This window comes from Rhinoderma darwinii, chromosome 2 (genome assembly GCF_050947455.1).
Source record: "Rhinoderma darwinii isolate aRhiDar2 chromosome 2, aRhiDar2.hap1, whole genome shotgun sequence".
NCBI lineage: Eukaryota > Metazoa > Chordata > Amphibia > Anura > Rhinodermatidae > Rhinoderma > Rhinoderma darwinii.
In genome coordinates this window covers 191,307,419-191,326,772 of record NC_134688.1, presented here as the reverse complement: position 1 = coordinate 191,326,772, position 19,354 = coordinate 191,307,419, and the positions used below count along the sequence as shown (strand labels likewise).

Below are 19,354 nucleotides of genomic sequence, written 5' to 3'. Positions count from 1 at the left end.
GACTGCTGTAACAAGTTCTGTATTCCTATAAAAATTACTAACACAAAATTCAATCAATAATTCACTTCAAAATGCCAGTTATTTGCTGAGCTGTTCTTACAATGAGAATTATTATTAGAAAAGCTGTTTTTTTTAATGCTTAAGTCAGCAAGATTTATTGCGCTGCATCATTCATATACAGACAGAACTACATTTCTCCGCTGGATATCGTTACACTTACCAGTGCAAAAGTTACAAATCATGTTTTAGTAGCTCTTGGTTATGTGATATACCTTTATACATCATTAAGAGTGATCAGTTTATGTATTAGGCAGACCTTCATTGGCAATGCGTACCACTTTGTACATATACATTGCATAAGCAGGTTTGTAACTCTTTACATGAGCATATGTTCCCATCAAATGCCTGATTTTACTGTCTAATGTTCTGATTGATGTTTGAGGCTTTGGTAGGTGTCTAATTGTGGTATAATACTCCGTACCTGGCATTTCAGTGGTTTGGATCCTTACCTGCTTCATTTAGTGTTGCAGTGTCCATCCATGCCGATCAAGCAGTTTCTCCTGCAGTATTAATCCCTGGTAAATCCGTAGTTTAAGAACCATCCAGGTAACCCAGTGGCCATTCAGCGCTATTCTGGCACTATCTGTAAATAAAAATTCACGTAAACAGAAAATGTATATATAACTTTTAATAGTCAGAGCACCCGACCCTAAAAGGGTGACTCCGCCCTGTTCCTAGTTAGACCCTGTCATGCCCTAAAAATATCTTTAGACCAAGAAGTATATGACTGGTTGGCAGGAGGTGGGGGGGAAGGAAGCCGTCAAGGCCCTGTTATTCCCTATTGTCAGTCTTCCCAATGAGCGCACCATCCCCAGAGGGTGGCTATCTGGAAACTACAACTTGTCCCTACTATAGGGCCCTCTCAGGTATTTTTACCTACAGTAGACAGGCTGTGAAAGTGATTAGTCGACTGTGCTATTGATTCTGTCAAAAAAACAGAACCCTTTCACAATGGTTTCACATGATTACAGTACAGGACAGTTGTCCCGCAGCGAGGCAGGGACTCCTATCGTGGTACATAACCATGATGCTAGGAGCCCGGCTCCCTGCAGTGTGTTCGGTCCGGAACTTGCAGCCGAAATACGTTCCGTCCTTTATGGACCGAACATGCTCGTGTGAATCCAGCCTTAGCAAAGTATCCGTCACCATTGAGATCAATGGTGATGCAAACAGAAGCCATGGTTTCCGTTTGCCTTTCCGTTGAGGGGTTCCCCCGATGGAAAGCTGAGACGGAACCCCTCAAGGGAAAGATAACGCTAATATGAACAGGCCCTAATATAATTGAGTAATATATTTCTGAGTTGGCAATATTGACGTGAATTGGGACAAATTTATCGAAATGCGTTGGCATAATGCATATGATGCATGCTTGATACTCTTCCTTATACCACCCGTGGCCAAAAAAATGGTGCATTTTACATCTCTTGCCCATTGCTCTGGCACTTTTCTCTGCCATCTACTTCAATTTTATTGAGGCACATTTTGCAATAAAAGCTCAATTTGCTTCATAAATTTTCACCACTGGATATATTGGAGCCTTATATGCAGTATCTGTTACATGAACTTCCTAAAAGCTCAATGAAAAGGCTTAATTGATTTTCTCACATCTTATCAGAAGTCACTCACTGTGGATTCTCATTGTTCAGCAGTTTTTTTCCAAATGTATTAAATCTAGAACAAATGAACTATTAGGGCTTTCAGTCGTAGAACATTCTCATGAGTTACTGTAAAAAGAAAGTCTTACAAAGGACCATCATCGAGCTTAAACATATAAATATATTTTTGGTATATTTGCTATATTAAATTCGAAATATTTGTGTCATCCCAGCCTAGTGTGAACTATATTGTAAGGTGAAGCTCCACCTTGGAGCCACGTAAAACCATACATTCGAAAACTGCATTTTAGAAATTCACTAATATATATCTAAGTTGTAATTTTACATGTGGGAAAATTGGGTTTCTGTAGCTGGGTAGCCTCAGGGAATTCCAATTTCCCTTAGCAGAATGGAAAATAAAATAGAGGACAGTTGCAAAGAACTGATTGCCATTGAGACAGCAACTCTGGCACCTTTGCTCCACAACTGGTGTCTGTATTCTGTTGGCAATGCCAAGAGAATAACTGCGGGAATAAGAATCCCCTTCAGCTGCCCTACTCTATTACCCAAATCGTTCCTTCTAGTAAAGATTTTTCCCTCCTGGATCATTTATCTAATAATTATGGAATATTGCTCTAAGGCCTTATTTACACGAGCGTGTGCGTTGTGCGCGCAAAAAAAGCAAAACGCAAAAGTTTAGTGTGGCATCTGTATATGGTGCGTGGCTGCCTGATTTTTGTGCAGCCGGCATCATGATGACACTTTGTTTTTATGTTTACAAACATAAAAGCAGGAGGTGGTTTTCTGTTTTCATTCATTTATTTTACTACTGTAGCGCGAATCATGCGCGGCACTTCCGAGTGACTTCAATGGGTGCGCGCTGCGCGAAAAACGGGCAAGTATAGGACATGGCGTGAGTTTTACGCAGCGGACACACGCTGCGTGAAAATCACGACCTGTCAGAACGGGCCCATTGACTAACATAGGTCTGTGCGACGTGCGCGATTTCCACGCGCGTAGCACGGACGTAATACACATTCGTGTAAATAAGGCTTAACAATGTTCATTTTGTTAGGGTCTGTTCACTGGAACCTCTCCCAAACACGAGAATGAGGGTCTTGTAGTCCCCATTCTCTAGAATCATGTTGGAGGAGATGGAGCGGAGGCTGTACATGGATCTTTAATAGGTTAAGGCCACTATGGACGCTAGAAAATCTGGCACTTAGGCCTTATTCACACAAATGTGTCCGTTTTACGCGTGTAAAAAACATCATTTTTCTTGCATTGCAGTTCCGTGTGACCTCCGTGTACAGTGCGTGTCTGCGTTTTTTACGCGCGTATGTCATCCGTATGTCACGCATTTTTTACGTCAGCAAAATAAACTGAAGGAGGTGGTTTTCTTTTTGTCATAATTTCTGTGGCAACTGTTGCGTGAAAAACGCATGTCACACGGATGTGCTGTCCGTGATTTTCAAGCACCCATTGATTCCAATGGGTGAGTGATGCGCAAAAAATGCACAAGTATAGGACATTCAGTGGACACACGCTGCGTGGAAAACACAATGTCTGAATGGCCCCATTGACTTGCATAGGTCCGTACCTTAGGGTATGGTCACACGGCAAACAAAAAACGGCTGTAAAAATACGGAGCTATTTTCAAGGGAAACCAGACTCTGATTTTCAGCCGTTTTTTATGCATCAGGCGTTTTTTGCTGCGTTTTTTACGGCTGTTTTTGGAGCTGTTTTCTATTGACCCAATGAAAAACAGCTCCAAAAACAGCTCAAGAAGTGACATGCACTTTTTGGGCGTTTTTTTTACACTGCGTTTTTAAAAACGGCCGCATAAAAAACGCCCCGTGGGAACGGAACGCAGTTTTTCCCATTGAAATCAATGGGCAGATGTTTGGAGGCGTTCAGCCCCCGTAATTTCAGCCATTTTTTTTCGGGGGGTTTACGGTCTGAAAAATGGCTGAAAATAGCCCGTGTGAACATACCCTTATAGTTTGCATGCAGTGAGTACTGTTTTATTTAGCTGTGCAACACAAGTATTTCTTTTCTTATACTTGTTCATGGGGTTTACATGGGTTTTCAGAATCAGTTCCTTTCAGAACCAAATTTGGTCATAGTGTTTGGTGGTTCTTATAGCCAATGCATTTTTATAAAATGTTAATAAGATAGCATTACAGTAGTACAGTTTTTATTTGTTTCATATTAGGTTGGCATCACTTGCCTGCCAGATAAATACCAGGGCAGTACACTTGGCATTCAAGACGCTCTTACAGCCTTTTCATGCACGCTCGAGGCTCACATTTCAGTTACATTTGAGTTGGCAATATAGTTCTTTTTCTGGGGTTTAAACAAAATTAAATTGGGATTGAACACAGCGGCCTCGACAATATTTGTCTGGGTACATTCAGCGGCAGCTTTCACAAATATCCATCCAAATACTTCACCTAATCCCTGGATCTTCTGCCTCTCTCTCGTCTCCTCTTACAGAACACCTTGTTTCTCAGGGCGGCTAGAGAAGTCTGTGGATTGCTGTGGTGCTGACTGTGCACAATTGTGCAGTTTATTGCTTTATAACATGTTTGGGCCATAACAGCCGTCAGTATTGACAAAACAAATTGCGTTCATTAGATCGCTGTCAATGAAGTGTTTGTTTGTCAAGAATATCAAAGATCAGACTAAAGTGGTGCAGTCCTTTTTATGAGCCAGAAAATAAATTCTAGAAAAGGTGACCCTTGGAAAATTGTGTAATTTTTTGTTTTTCTGTGTTACATAAAAGAGACATGTCCATCAAGATTTCTTTTTTTTTATTTTACTACCGATCCCTGCGTCTGGTTTGCTCTAGATTTGCAGCATACAGACCTCAGCGAAACAAAGAATTTGTTTCTAATAATATTTTCCAGTATTTTTTGCTTTTGTATATTTACAGCTATTTTAAGCATTCCGCATGTATAAGGCTTTTACACTTTCCATGGTGTATTGGTCTAGATTGCTGTATTTTTCCTTCAGTGCCTCAGTAGCTTTGTATAATAAGGAATAGTTACTGTATGGAGAAAGTAAAGGATGACCTCAGCACAGGCCACTAAATCACCTTGCAGCTTGCTTCATTACTGGCTGGAATTTGATGGATTACACGTTTTATCTGAAAGATCCTCTTGTGGGACATTTGATGGCTTTGATGAATGAGACTTGGAAATTTCAAAAAAGAACTTATATATTTCTAAGCAAAATATATTATCCTGAAACTTGATTTGTAATGAGACCGGATAGTGCTCTATTTGCTTCACTGACTTGCATCATAACCCAGGCTATACCTTAAAGGGACATTACATGGACACATTACTTCTAGAAGCCCATGTTTGCAGATCAAGCAAGGCCGATCCCATGGCACAATGAGAGCGATGCTTATGAATGCTAAGTTTCGGAATTATACAAGCTATATTATACGAGCAAGAAAGAAGAAAGGAGGATCCAGCGAGATGAAAATACTGTGGGGAAACTCAGTTTCCACTTTCTTCGTTTGTGAACAGCAAATGACGGACACTGGAACAAAATTCACAAACGAATAAAGTGGAAACTGAGTTTCCCCACAGTATTTTCATCTCGCTGGATCCTCCTTTCTTCTTTCTTGTGCTTATTACCGCGGGCCGGCGAGGAGATCCGGGCGAGACCTGAACACACGAACGTGGAGCTGGTGAGTTGGAGGTTTCCTCCTACCCCCTATTTTCCCTATCAACTTCTGTATATTATACGAGCTTCTTATTCCAAGGTCAATTCTGAACCCTTTTTCTTCCCTTAAAGAGGCTCTGTCACCACATTATAAGTGCCCTATTGTCACGTAGGGTTCGTGGACCCACTGGGCCGTACCGTCTTGGCTGTATGGCAGCTGGCCAACAGGACGCAGGTCAGTGTCTATAGTTCATATAGGGTACCTGTGGCAGCTCGGACAGTAGCAAGGCAGGCTTGGCAGGAACTAGGCAGCAGGTAGACGTCAGGCGTGGAGAAGCAGGACAGGCGTGGTATACAGCACAGCACGGCACTAGATCAGTATACAGGTTACAGGATACAGGAACAGGAAACACTGAGGGCAGGAAACACTAGGGGACCATTTTTAAGACAAACTTGAAATACAGCAACAACGCTCAGGCGTGGGAGGATGGGGCTGGGACCTTCTTATAGCCCAGGGTGCTCTGGGAGCAATCAGCTCAATCTCCAACATGCGTGCGCTCTGGCTTCTTAAGTCTGGACTGAGCTCGTGCGCACCCTGGTGGTCACTGTGGAGCAGGACGGCCGTATGTGCAGACATCTCTTGAGAGAAGGGCGTCGACTGGATGGAAGGAGTTCGTGGTCAGCGACCACGAACGTTACACCTATCTCTTACATAATTATATTTTTTGACCAAGTGGGCGTTGTAAAGAAGTGTATGTACTCACACACAGCGTAATCTCTCCTGATCACGCTTGCTGTCACTTACTCACACATTAACGTTACTAAAGTGTCTTGAGAGTGAATAGACATCGCCTCCAGAGATCACGCTGTGCTGTCATTTACAGCGAGATCACGCTTGCTGTCATTAAGTCCCACACAAACGTTACCGAAGTGTCGGGAGTGTGAATAGACATCGCTTCCAGGCTGGTGTGAGTAAGTGACTGCACATCATAATCTAGCAAGATCACTATGTGCTGAGTACATGAATGGAGAGAAGTGTATGACGCTGATTGGTCACTGATTGGTCAGCGTCATACACTTCTCTCCACAACGCCCACTTGGTCAAAAAGTTAAAACACTCCCAGTTGTCCATTATGAAAGTCATTAGCATAAAGCGAATATAGGTCATAACTCCGTCAAAATTGATTGTTTTTCTAAATAAAAAAACACTGCTGTAATCTACATTACAGCGCCGATCATATTATGTAAGAGATAGGGCACTTATAATCTGGTGACAGAGCCTCTTTAACACACACATTCGCAGCTTTTTTTTTTAAACAATATTCATGAACTGCTGTTCCATTATTAAAGGCTATGCCTGTCTTTGAAACAACTTTTTTTATTGCTCCAATGCATTTAAAATGCAACTTTGCAAGAAGTCTTCATTATTAAATGTCCTACCTTTTTGTGTCTATAGCTGCTATGATAACCCACAGCAGACAAATACTGTGTTTGTCTGTTGCTAGTTGAGATGGTGGACATAGAATTGAAAGCATTATTACCCCACAAAGATAATTTGCCAATCTAATAACATTTCCTAGCTCTCCGCATATTACCTCCTTTATTTTCTATGTTTCTGTGTAACATTACCTAGTTCAATCATGTGTCGTCACAACTAAGTCTAGTACTTAGGGTCCTTTTACACCGGCCAATTTTGGTTGTAATAACAAGCGACGATCACTGAGATAGCTCATTAATCGGCGCTCGTTTGCTCCGTTCACAAGGAGCTATGATCAGTAATGTATTGGGATGAGCGATTGTTACAATGATACATTTCTACGATGCATTTCCCATACATTTCCATCATGTCGGCAGCACACAAGGAGATTTGCTGCCGACAATGCTAATAAACTATATGATTAGCCGATCAACGAGCGTTTGCTTGTTCATCGACTGATCGTTGCCGTTTACACAAGGCAATGATCGGGAATGAGCATTCATATGAACGCTTGTTTACCCAATTATTGGTTAGTGTAAAAAGTGCTTTAGAGCCATCTTCCATTTCTGACCTTATGGGTGGCACGTCCCTGCCTAGTCCTCTCCCAGGGCCCTATATGAGTTATTGTCTGTGACCAGTGGTGTCATTTGAATGACAGATGCACACAGGGGGACATAATCTGTGGCAGATGGAACATCACAGAGGAGAATGAATGCAATCATGTTACATGACATGTATCCATTGCATGTTGTATTGTCACTGAACTGAAGCTTCAAGAAAAAACTTTGGTCAAAATTGAAAATTGGCTATCACATAGGGGGATTTATTAAAAAGTTTACCTGTTAAAAAGTCACAAAATGTTGTGCACTGCATATTCACGTAATAATTTGAGACTTTTTACAGTTTTTCATAGGTCTTGCCACATTAAAAAAGTGGGTAAGGCTTAGCAGAAGGGTCAAGGCTACCTGCAGCTCAACAAATTTACTTTAATTTACACCAAAAAGGCTACGAGCTGGTGTAAATTCCCGTTTCCGATAGCAGAAGATGCAACAAATTGAATTATCCTGTGGGCTTCATACTAAGACTGGCGTATGGAAACCCTAGTCTTGGTAAATCTGTGCCATATATGTCCACTTGTCTCTGACTTCTCCCATTACAGTTCTCCCGTTTCTATTGTTTAGCCGCCGTGGGTTACTATCTCCATGACACATATTCTCCCATCCCTACAAATATGTCAGGCTCCACATTCTTATTTTTTTCTCCTTTTCATACACAATCGTGGTTTGGCAGGTGCATACAGTCATGTGAGAACTAAGCTCTGGCCATCGTAAGAAGGATTTAGAAAAATGCAGTGTGAAGTGATGCATCATGGGATATAAAATAAAACATGTACGATGTATCCATTTCTAATCTTCAATTTTCAGGTCTGATCATTATTGGTGTCCTACAGGGGGCTCATCAATGTAACATTATATGATGACTGGAGGTTTTCTTCCCGACCAGGCACCTTTTCAAGTTTTATCCATGTGCCAATTTAATTTCAAATTGTTATTCTATTCCTCTGCCAACCTCCATGTATTTTGTTTTATTTTTTTTCAGAAGATATAGGGCTTTCTATTGCGTAATAAAATAAGTTTTCTAAAACCTCCTTGCAGAGATAGGTGTGAACAGCCAGGACGTTTATAGTCTATGGGCAGTCAGCAACCGGTTAAATCAAGCTCCTACAAAATTCTGGCATTTGATTGAGAGTATTGGGTTTCCTCCGAGCCTGGAGGTTAGAACACACAGAGTTCTGTTATTTTAGTTTTAGTTTTATATATATATATATATATATATATATATATATATATATATATATATATATATATATATATATATATATATATATATATATATATATATATATATATATATATATATACATATATATACATACATACATACATACATACATACATACATACATACATACATACATACATACATACATATACAGTATATACGAACACACAAAATTCCAGAGAACCCCATAATACATGAAATGTAAATTATTTCTCGTAATAAAGCTTCAGTAGATATGGTTGGCTTCATTTTATATAGTAATCATTTTATTTGATATGCTATTTATTGGACACCAATAGTGTTTTATTGGGCTGTAGTTTTTGCCTATATTTTATTGTGGCTGTTGTATATAATGGCTGCTTTACGTTCTGTTTTTAGCTGTCTTCTCCAGAGGGCTAACATCTTGAATGTTAATACTAGAAGCAGTGAAGGATTTCTGGCTGGCCTGCCAATGTGGGTCACATGGGAAGAAGCAAAGATTTAGTAGAAACTTCAGGCATGCAGATGAGATGTCTGCTGTTCTCAGCAGGTGGAACTGCCTGACCTGCTGTGTGCAACTGACATGCTGTGACCTTATGGGAAAAGACTCATTTCTCCGCAACTGTGACTGCTTCTAATCCCTCATTAACCCTTCAGCCCGCTCCCTCTAAGAGCAGAGCCATGGCCTTCAGGTGCTAATGGTGGCTTCCGGAAACGCTAAGTAGCAGCTAATGGTATTCCCAGCTGGTATATGTCAGAGAACTCCCCGAGCAGCACGTCATTGCACACATTATTATGCTGAGAACTATGCTGGTTATGTCTTTTCAAAATATGAATATACGTCACATCTTGTCAACAATCTTCATTTGGTTTTTCCCCTTTAATTTTGGAAGATAATAAATGTACATTTCTACACTAATATGGCGCTTATACGGGTCTTCAGTTTGCTTGATACAACATGGTAAGGTCACACACGCAGTTTTGATGCAGTTTTTGTGGCAGTTTTTTTAGCCAAAGCCAGAAGTGGATCCAAAAGAAAGGACAGGTAGAAAGAAAAGACGGATACATCTATTTTCTTTTGTGTCCACTTGTGAGTTTGGCCACAAATCTGCATCGAAACTGCGTGTGTGATCCTGGCCTAAAGGTCACAGGTATATTATGTAATGAAGTAATTTTGTGCATGTTGCACTGCACCGTAGGATGAAGATTATAGTCTACCCTATGACTTTAGGATTCTAGTGCACAAATACAAGTAGGACAGGGTAATAAACTATTTAAGGGCATGTTTTTGAGGCAGAAAAAAAAGTGTCTGATTTCAAGAGAAAACAGCGTTTTTAGTGTTTGCAAGTGTATTTTGATGCGTATATTGAGGCGTATTTTTTTGAAGCGTTTTTTTTGTAGTGTCAAAAAATCAGCTCCCAAAATGCCCCAAGAAGACACATGCCAATTATTTTTACAAGCCATATTTTTACGAGGCGTTTTTTTAATTTAGCAGCATAAAAAACGCCTCATGGACTACAGTGTATTTCCCTTTAAAATCAATGGGAAACTGTTTGCAGGAGTATTTTAAGTGTATTCTGGAGCGTAATACAAGCGTTTTACGATCCAAAATATGGAAATACGCCTTAAAAGAAGCCATGTGAACATACCCCGTACCTCCCAACCGTCTCGGAGTCATCAACTCCCTGCTACAGAATTAGTTCAGAGCGAAGGAGCAGAGGCAGCTACTCCGCTTGCCGTGGACTCCGCAGGCTGAGCGCTACTGTAAGCGCTGTGCTTGGGGTAGCACTTGATGTTACTGTCCATATGTGGACAGTGACGTCAGTGGCTACTCTTGGAGCGGAATCCCTGACCAGAGTCAGCAACGGGGATTCCGCTCAAGGGGTAGCCACTGACGTCACTGTTCATATATGGACAGTAACATCAAGGGCTTCCCCGAGCACAGCGCTTACAGTAGCGATGTGCCTGCGGAGCCCTCGGCGAGCGGACGCCCTCCCTCTGCTCCTTCGCTCTGAACTAATTCTGAAGCATGGAGCTGATGGTTCCCTGCTTCAGAATTAGTGGCTACTCCTTGAGCGGAATCCCCATTGCCGATGATTTGGCCGGGGATTCCACTCTTAGGGCGGGTTCACACATGGCGGAATTCCACTTAAATTCCGCTGCGGACACTCCGCAGCGTTAATCCGCAGCGGAGCCGTTTCTCCATTGACTTTCACTTTAATTTAGCAGTGTTCGTTTACACGATGCGTACAATTCCGCTGCGGAGCATAGGCTGCGGAGCGGAATTTGGTGTCCGCAGCATGCTCTGTCTGTTGCGGAGCAGTGGCGGACTCATGGCGGAATTTCTCCATTGACTTCAATGGAGATTCTAAGTTCCGCAATGAAGTCCGCAGCTGTCATGCACATGTCATGTGTGCTGCGGATGCGTCTTGCTTTTTTAACTTGACATTTCTTCATTCTGGCTGGACCTAGGTATTTCTAGGTCTACAGCCAGACTGAGGAAGTCAATGGGGCTCCCGTAATGACGGGAGCGTTGCTAGGAGACGTCTGTAAATAGTCACTGTCCAGGGTGCTGAAAGAGTTAAGCGATCGGCAGTAACTGTTTCTGCACCCGGGACAGTGACTACCGATCCCAATATACATGTATCTGTAAAAAAACATATAAGTTCATACTTACCGAGAACTCCCTGCGTCTGTCTCCAGTCCGGCCTCCCAGGATGACGTTTCAGTGTAAGTGACGGCTGCAGCCAATCACAGGCCAAGCACAGGCTGCAGCGGTCACATGGACTGGCGCGTCATCCAGGGAGGTCGGGCTGGATGCCGAAAGAGGGACGCGTCACCAAGACAACGGCCGGTAAGTATGAAAATCGTTTACTTTCACTAGGGAAAGTGCTGTCCCTTCTCTCTATCCTGCACTGATAGGGAGAAGGGAAGCACTTTTCCCGCAGTCTGCAGCAGCTAGTCCGCATCAATGTACTGCACATTTTGTGCAGATCCGCTGCAGAATCTGCAACGCAGATTCTGTGCGGCATCGATGCGGACAGTTGCGGAGGAATTCCGCCATGTGTGGTCATGCCCTTAGAGGAAACCCCTGATGTTACTGTCCATATATGAACATTGACATCAGTGGCTTCTCCTGGAGCGGAATTCCCTGCCAGAATCAGCAATGGGGATTCCACTCAAGGAGTAGCCACTGACGTCTCTGTCCATATATGGACAGTACCGTTGTCCACAGCACTTACAGTAGCGCTGTGCCCGGGGAGTCCTCAGTGAGCGGAGGCAGGGAAGGTGACTGTCGAAAGTAGGTGACTGTCAAAATCATGATGTACTCCAATACATTAGTTTTGCAGTATAAAGTACAAGCGATCCAACGGTCGCTGGTTCAACTCCCCTTGGGGGACTGTTTTTTTATGTACAGAAAAAATATTAAAAGTAAATTTAAAAAAAACACATTTTCCCCCTAAAGGATTTAAAAAAATAAATAAAATAAAGTTAATTGTTATGCGCCGCGTCCGTAAAAGTCCAAACTATTTCTATATAACATTATTTAATCCACACGGTGAACACTGTTTTTTGGTCACCTTATCTCCCACAAAAATGTAATAAAAAGTGATCAAAAACTTACATGTACCCCAAAATGGTAGCATTAACAACTACAGCTCGTCCCGCAAAAACGGAGCCCTCATACCGCTCAATCGACTGAAAAATAAAAAAATGATGGCTCTCGGGAAATTTTGTATCGCAGTAATCGAAATTGACCCGCAGAATAAGGCATCAATTACACGAGCGTAATATACGCGCGTGCTTTTCACGCGTGTCGTACGCACCTATATTAGGCTATGGGGGCATGCAGACAGTCCGTGAGTTTTGCGCAGCGTGAGTCCGCTGCGTAAAACTCACGACATGTTCTATATTTCGCCGTTTATCGTGCATCACGCACCCATTGAAGTCAATGGGTGCGTGAAAACCACGCATGCCGCACGGAAGCACTTCCATGCGAACTGCGTGATTCGCGCAACTGCTGTCAAACTCTGAATGTAAACAGAAAAGCACCACATGCTTTTCTGTTTACAAACATCCAAACGGAGTGTCAAAATGATGGCGGCTGCGTGAAAATCACGCAGCCGCGCATCATACACTGATGACACACGCAGCTGTTAAGTGCCTTTTGCGCACGCAAAACGCTGTGTTTTTTGCGTGCGCAAAACGCACACGCTCGTGTAAATCAGGCCTAAAGGTATTATGTTGGTTTAATTGCACGGTGAACGCTGTAAAAAAAACAATGGAGGAATTGCTGGTTTTTCCCATTTCACCCCATGAAGAATTTTTCATACACTATATCAACATAAAAATAAAAAAAGATATTGGAAGGTGAGGAGGAAAAATCTAACATGAAAATCCGAAAAAGGGGTTAATTATGTTTATGTAGATATTGTTTTTACATAAGGTTAAGGCCAAAAGGGCCAGATTTATTTTGTTTTCAATTCCTACACAGCCTTCTGTGTGGACAGGATAATAGGTTTAGGGACTGAATTGTATCTCACATAGGAGGGAATCCATTAAGGCATTTTCAGCAGTTTTGTGGCGTATAAAAGTTTCAAATCAAAGTGCATGTCATATTAGCGCAAAAGTGAACCAAGAGTTGGAGAGGCAGGGAAGCAAGTTTCCGACAGATTTAACATTTCTGAAGTAAGAATATGACGCAAAAAGTGTGCAAATCTACGTTTCAAGATTTTATTTTCCGGCTTTAGGACAGTCTGAGATGCAACAAATGTATTGAGGCGTGCACCTCTTAATAAATCTGGAGAATTTTACTCTAATGAAGCCTGGTGTAGGATAAACTCCCACCATAGTGTATTAGGTGTCTGAGCCCTATATAGTACATGTTATATTTGTTTCGATTATAAATGGTGTGGAGCTGCTTTAACTGTTCTTTTCTTGACACATATGGTAGAGGGACCTATTGTGCCGATAATCCATAACAAATCGGAATATAACGCAACAAAAATGCAAAAGGACGTGTGTAATGCATCCTCATCTACATGTATTGTTAAAGTTATTAAGTGGGTCAGATTCCAGACAGAGTGTCTCAAGTGCTGTCTGAATACTCAGGCCACTTTACCAATCGTTTCCCTTGGGATGTACTGGAGACAGATGAACAGCATGCAGTCTGATTTTAATAGAACATATAAAAATTCTTCCTTGTGTAATAATGTACATTTAGTCATTATTCTAATTTTTCATACTTTAGCTGCTTGTACAGTTCAATTCTTTTGGTGAATTATAAGTGTATTAGTCAGTGGGCAGCATAGTACATCGGAATACATTGACAGTCTATGTGTGTATTCACACTGCACTGGCTGACATCCAATGTTCATTTCTACTTTAATGAACTTTGATGGGGATTTAACGGCATTTCTTAGATAAGATGAGATAAGGTGCTGGCGAAGTTCAATAAATTGTTCTGTCAACAAATGGATTTTAAAAAAAAGTGTCAAATTCACTACCTGCGGAGCTTGAAACATTCTGGAAGTCAAAGACATGTGGAATTCCCTCTCTGCAATTAGAACCATTGCTTTTCTTAGATAATACACTACCGTTCAAAAGTTTGGGGTCACCCAGACAATTTTGTGTTTTCCATGAAAACTCACACTTATATTTATCAAATGAGTTGCAAAATGACTAGAAAATATAGTATAGACATTGACAAGGTTAGAAATAATGATTTTTATTTGAAATAATAATTTTCTCCTTCAAACTTTGCTTTCGTCAAAGAATGCTCCATTTGCAGCAATTACAGCATTGCAGACCTTTGGTATTCTAGCTGTTCATTTGCTGAGGTAATCGGGAGAAATTTCACCCCATGCTTCCAGAAGCCCCTCCCACAAGTTGGATTGGCTTGATGGGCACTTCTTGCGTACCATACGGTCAAGCTGCTCCCACAACAGCTCTATGGGGTTGAGATCTGGTGACTGCGCTGGCCACTCCATTACAGATAGAATACCAGCTGCCTGCTTCTTCCCTAAATAGTTCTTGCATAATTTGGTGGTGTGCTTTGGGTCATTGTCCTGTTGTAGGATGAAATTGGCTCCAATCAAGCTCTGTCCACAGGGTATGGCGTTGCAAAATGGAGTAATAGCCTTCCTTATTCAAAATCCCTTTTACCTTGTACAAATCTCCCACTTTACCAGCACCAAAGCAACCCCAGACCATCACATTACCTCCACCATGCTTGACAGATGGCGTCAGGCACTCTTCCAGCATCTTTTCAGTTGTTCTGCGTCTCACAAATGTTCTTCTGTGTGATCCAAACACCTCAAACTTCGATTTGTCTGTCCATAACACTTTTTTCCAATCTTCCTCTGTCCAATGTCTGTGTGCTTTTGCCCATATTAATCTTTTCCTTTTATTAGCCAGTCTCAGATATGGCTTTTTCTTTGCCAGTCTGCCCTGAAGGCCAGTATCCCGGAGTCGCCTCTTCACTGTAGACGTTGACACTGGCGTTTTGCGGGTACTATTTAATGAAGCTGCCAGTTGAGGACCTGTGAGGCGTCTATTTCTCAAACTAGAGACTCTAATGTACTTGTCTTGTTGCTCAGTTGTGCAGCGGGGCCTCCCACTTCTCTTTCTACTCTGGTTAGAGCCTGTGTGTGCTGTCCTCTGAAGGGAGTAGTACACACCATTGTAGGAAATCTTCAGTTTCTTGGCAATTTCTTGCATGGAATAGCCTTCATTTCTAAGAACAAGAATAGACTGTCGAGTTTAACATGAAAGCTCTCTTTTTCTAGCCATTTTGAGAGTTTAATTGAACCCACCATTGTAATGCCCTAGATTCTCAACTAGCTCAAAGGAAGGTCAGTTTTATAGCTCCTCAAACAGCAAAACTGTTTACAGCGGTGCTAACATAATTGCACAAGGGTTTTCAAGTGTTTTCTAATAATCCATTAGCCTTCTAACCCAGTTAGCAAACACAATGTACCATTAGAACACTGGAGTGATGGTTGCTGGAAATGGGCCTCTATACACCTATGTAGATATTGCATTAAAAACCAGACGTTTGCAGCTAGAATAGTCATTTAGCACATTAACAATGTATAGAGTGTATTTCTGATTAATTTAATGTTATCTTCATTGAAAAAAACTGTGCTTTTCTTGCAAAAATAAGGAAATTTCTAAGTGTCTAAACTTTTGAACGGTAGTATATATGGCTAATATATGTAATGCTTTATTGCCATTTTCCACACATTGTTAATTATTTAACTGCACTGAACTCTTCGATATGTAAATAGTTGGGGTAAAAGATAAATATGAATAAATTAGTTCCTTGCCATATTATCAGTTACAGGTCCGAAGCCTACCACTTTTCGTGACTGGGCCCCCCATGATAATACTTCCTGTACTGTGCTCTGGCAAGTTCAATGTTACTGTAAGAACATTTTGCCGACCAAAATTTCCATCCATATTAATTGTTTAGAATAGCAGAATTGATTTGTTTATGCATGGACATTGGTAAGGCCTCAGAAACCATGTCCCCCTGCAGATCCTAGTTCCTATCGTACCAAATCTTACTTTATTTTGCTGTTTGTTTCTACGCAAACCGGTTTTTAGTCTTGTAGCAGCAGTCCCTTGGGTCTTAGTTTGTAGACCAATAATAATAAATAATTATATATGGATTGCTACTGTATGCTATTTAGTTACCGGACAGTCCTGTCTCCAAGATTACTTTCAGGCCTACAATCCGGCATAATCACATCAGTGTGTTCCCTAGGGTCTTCCCCCTCCTCTGACCTCCCCTCATGTTTCTGTTACTCAGTGTGTGCCCTCCCACTGTCGTACACCTTCTGTTTTCATTTGGATGTAGTAAGACATGTACAATTTGTATATGTAAAGAGAGAGAGAAAAGCAGAACCCACATTGTGTAGGAATGGCCAAGTTCCCACACCATGGTGTACAGGGAATTGTGTGTACTTTGGTGATGTCATTGAGGAAAAAGGTCCTGGCAGGGTGGTACCTAGATACCTCCTATTGCAGTATTAGCTTACAGCCTGCAACAAAGGCACGTCTTGCAAATTGACCTAACTATAAGTCCATTTTAGTGGTACATTCCCGCACATAACTCCGATCATAAGGCCGTTACAGCAGGTGCTATCTGTAATATACAGTTGACATCCCACTGCAATGGCTGGGATCAGAGTTACCTCCAATTCCGCCAATTGAAAGCCCTAAGATGCCGCTGTCAATAGCGACCGCAGCATTATGGTGGTTAGACAGAGAGAGGGAGGGGGGGGGTCTAACATTGGTTGAATGCATTTAGGCACAACCTAATAGATTGCCTGTAAATTTTACTCTCACAGGCAATAATGCTTTGGTAACTGAGTCTACCAACACATTGTAGAAGCGGTCAAAGAATCGCATTGTGAATTCTCTAATAGGACTAAAAAATAAATAAAGTTAAATAAAGGTTATTTAAAAAAAAAGTGTATAAAGTAAAAAATAAAATAAAACCATTTTTTCCATAAAAAGTCATTTTATTTTGCAAAAGTGTTATAAAAAAATATATGGTTTTGCCCCAATTGTAACGACCCATATAATACTGTCAATATTCTTTTTAAACTGGTGAACAACGTAAAAGAAAAAAGAAAATTGCTTTTTGTCCCATTACAATTAAAAAATTATAAAAATGAATAAATCATTTATATGTACCCCAAATGTTTTTTTGTTTGTTTTTTTTAAATATGACTCGTCCCAAAAATCAAGCCCTACAGCTACATTGATGGAAAAATTAAAAAGATTTGGCTCTTGGAAATCGACAACATAAAAATGTTGGTTTTTTTCCATTCCATGGCGAAGAGCTGTTTTTTTCTAACCTCCCCTGAAAGAGTTAATAAACGTTAATAGGTAAGTTATATGTACCCCAAAACGGGAATTGTGGAAAACTTCATTTCACTCAAGGACAATGAAGTTCTAATTATGTTTAGTAGTAGAGACGTAGCTAGGTTCTCCAGCTCTGGTGGGCTTGCTAAACAAGTGGTCTGTATATCAAGTGGAGTTACAAAAACCGGATTGACTTACTGTGTTGTGTGTGACAAAGTGGGGGGCCATTGTATGTGATATATGAATTGATTGCTTGCTTGCTAAAAAGTTTGCAAAAGTGACATAATTTAAAACCATTTTTTCTTTGCAGCTTCCTTCCTGCTGAGCAGCTGACTAGGGGGAGGGGTTAGCTGGTCCCAGGTGGTATAAATTAGGCCTCAGTACTCTGTAGAGCCTGCTCTGGTGGGCTTGTGAAACAAGTGGTTTGTATATCAAGTGGAGTTACAAAAACCGAAGTTAAAGCCCCAGTAAGCACTCTTCTATTCTTTTTGCATTAACAACTGTTCGCTGTTTTTTTGTAACTGGGATAATGGCCAGCAAGATTGGAGGTTTTCTTCAGTGCACAGTTTGCCATATGTATGCACGACTGGAGCCGGAGTTCCAGGGTGAATACCTCTGTGGCAGATGTGAGCATGTTGGTCACCTGGAAGCTCACATTAGAGATCTGGAGGAGCAGAACGCAACACTGAGGAAGATAGACAATCTTGAGCTTGCTGCTCACGGAGCATGCAGTTAGTGGGTTAGAACTGGAGGGTGAAGACATGGGTCGGCAGGATCAGGCAAGTAGCTGGGTTAGAACTGGAGGGTGAAGACATTGGTGAGCAGGATCAGGTAAGTAGCTGGGTTAATGTAGTTAGGGGCAGTAGAAAGGGGTCAAAGAAAAGGAAGGCCGATCCGGTTTCTGACATTCCAAGCAATATTGCCAAGTTGGGTGATGATGCGAGGGTGTCAGTCTCAGAAATGGCAGCCCTAGTGGATACTGATTTCCCTAACAGCCGGAAGAATAGCCCTGGCTGAATGGCGCTGAATGGCTGGGCACGGAACGTACCCGGCCATTGATTTCTTCTAATTGTACCTGTGTCCTATAGACACAGGTCCAATTATAGTGCAGGAGGGGGTGGCGCTGGCGCCCCTTCTAAGTTCTGCCCGGGGCACATGGCCCGCTTGCCCCCCCCTAGCTACGCCCCTGAGTAGCCGAATGCTATCTTTAAGATGCTAAACATTTCATAATAATGTAATACTTTATATACTGCAGTCTGCTTATATTAAAATATGATACTGTGTTAAAACCAACTAAACCACTTCTTCTCTCATTTCAATCTGTAGTGGTGTACTATTTCAATATATAAATTTTATAGCTCATTTATCAATGTAAGTACCCCTTACAGATTTAGATTCCTGTTAAATCTAGAGGGAAGATATTTGCCACCGTTTCTCCTTCACATAAAAATACATTAAAGAGCAGTTTACAGATCGGCTGGAGAGAAAGCTTTTCCACGTATTGATTATGTCTCTGGTAACATTGAGGGATTCCATTTTACTTTGTCACTTCCAAATTAGTAAAGAATGAGGCATCTGGTCCAGTTCTGTGTTGGGGATGATAACACTGTCTTTTATTGTGTAAATCAGTCAGTTAAAGAGAGTATTGGGAAACCAGTTAGGCCATGTTCATATGGGAGAATTTTTCATGTGGAGAAATAAAACGTGGATTTGGCTGAGATTCTGCGCCAGAAATCTGAGGCTAACCCTTGGATTTCTGCTGCTGTTTTGTAGTAAAAACTGCTGCGGTTCTGCACCAATGGGGCTAACTTGTGTGTTCACTCGGAGTTTGCAGTGGAATATCCACTTTATT

At 41.4% G+C, this 19,354-nt stretch overlaps 1 protein-coding gene and 1 long non-coding RNA gene across 4 annotated transcripts in view; one reads left to right on the top strand and one right to left on the bottom strand.

Annotated features, from left to right (window-relative positions):
- LOC142742660 (uncharacterized) overlaps window positions 1-639 on the bottom strand; it is a 41,315-nt gene extending 40,676 nt beyond the window's left edge. For both annotated transcript variants that reach the window (XR_012881418.1, XR_012881419.1), the window contains exon 1: window positions 510-639. This is a non-coding gene — a long non-coding RNA (uncharacterized LOC142742660). The remainder of the gene's footprint in view (window positions 1-509) is intronic.
- SH3RF3 (SH3 domain containing ring finger 3) overlaps window positions 1-19,354 on the top strand; it is a 437,353-nt gene that overhangs the window by 81,474 nt on the left and 336,525 nt on the right. The window lies entirely within an intron of this gene.